Below are 2,053 nucleotides of genomic sequence, written 5' to 3'. Positions count from 1 at the left end.
ATATATATATATCTGTTTTAAAAGGCAGAATTGGGACTCGCTTGGGGCTCGCTCTAGGGCGGAGCACTCGTAAAACGCCCTTGGGCTTATGTGTGGGGCTTAGTTTCGTGAGACTTATGCCTCGTTCATCTCGGCTTACACCCGGACACGCCCAACGCCCAGCATACTGGGCTCGCCTAATAAAACTTTATGCGTATGTAACTAACCTTGTAAATCCTCAAATTTTCTTAATAATTATTTGATTATTCAAAATTACTTTTTTTAATCATAAATCATTAAGTTGAGAGTATTTTATGTCCTAATTAAAATAAAAATTATTCCACATTATCCACTAAGACTGCTATGATAGTTAATTATAAATAAATCTTTCATTTAAAAAGTATTTATTTATTAACTTTTGTTATGTATTTACTATATAATACTCCATAAATTTTTTTAGTGATTATTTTTTTAAATATTATTTTTTTCACGTTTACGAGATACAATACTTATTAATTTAATAGCATAGTATTAACTAGTAACTATTTAAAAATAACTAGTTATCATGGTATTGTATGGTGAATTATGTGTCACTTTATTAACTTGTTGAAACTTAAAAATAAATAATGCTAGAGAATCATATTTCAATTGTGAATTATATTTTTATATAAATTCTCTTTCAAATAGAAAGCATATTAAATAAAATGAGTATTTTAAGAAAAATATCAAATTATAATATCGAAATTCTTTCAATATTCATTACTCCTTAAGAGATACATATAAGATTTCGTATCGAATATATTACTTCTGATGTTTGAGTTGTAAGACATTGCAGCTAATTTCCATATTATGATATATGTCATACTTTTCGTATTATTCATAGTTGAATTATAATTTATAAAATATAGATCATTTGTTATAATTTTGTGATTTTGATGTAATTTTTATAATTATTTTTTATTTTATACTATTTTAAAATTCTTAAAATTAGTAAAATTTAAAGATCCGTGGGACTTACGCCCCATCTCTCAAGGCTTACGCCTCGCCTCATCAGAGGTAAAACGCCTCGCCTCTCGTCTCCGCCTTTTAAAACAGTGATATATATATATATATATATGTAGAATAAAGTTACCATATACTATTGACATTTATTAGCTTGCCACTTGACTTAACTATAATGTCAATTATATATGGTAACTTTCTTGCTTTTATATATATATTAACAGGGGCGTACGCAGAACTTTTAGTAAGCGGTGTCACAATTAATTGATGGCCGATGACCAAAAGGAGTTCGGGAAGATGATGAGATTGAGAAGCAGAGTAAGTAGTAGCAAGCTAGCACAAATAGTTATCGCAAATTCAAGGAGTTATTCTGAATTAAGCGTTTAAAAGGTGTTAAATAGAATTATTATTGCATTTATTTTGTAAATCACCCTCTGTCTCATTGGTGTGTACTCTTAATTCTGTGGAGGTATGAGGTTCGAATCTCCAAAAAGTTTCAGCCCTTTTTTAGGGAAGCAAGCTCAGAAAAACGAAGAGTCACATATGCAGGGAATCAATCACGTTTTTTTAGTAACCTTAACATGTGTCTTCCGGTTAATTAATTAATAATACAACAAAGCCTCATCGATCACGTTTTCTCATGAATCCGTGAATATACATTCTTGCTCTTTTTCTCCATCTCACTTATTTTTTTTAAAATTCTTTTCCATAACTATCAATCTCTTTTTTTGTTCGTTTAATCATGTGGTATTTAAAAAAAAGAATTAACCTAAATAGCCGATCGTCCAACCGATTAAATTAAAAATAATCGATATAATATATAACCATTTAAAATCAGTATATAATTTATGTATGCCGATTAAAAATTTAAACATTAAATTCGATTGGTTATTTGCTTAAAATCCCTATTTAGGACCCATAAACGCATGCCTGAGGGCCATTAAGGAAGAATGATCACACCAGGAGTTTCTCCATTCTCGGAGCTTGAACTGGAAATGAATCCAAGCCATCTTATATTCGTTGATTAGATGACATGAATAAAAAAGAGCATTGACCTTAAATTTCTTAATTT

This window comes from Nicotiana attenuata, unplaced genomic scaffold (genome assembly GCF_001879085.1).
Source record: "Nicotiana attenuata strain UT unplaced genomic scaffold, NIATTr2, whole genome shotgun sequence".
Lineage (NCBI taxonomy): Eukaryota > Viridiplantae > Streptophyta > Magnoliopsida > Solanales > Solanaceae > Nicotiana > Nicotiana attenuata.
Note: the sequence above shows the minus strand (reverse complement) of the source record.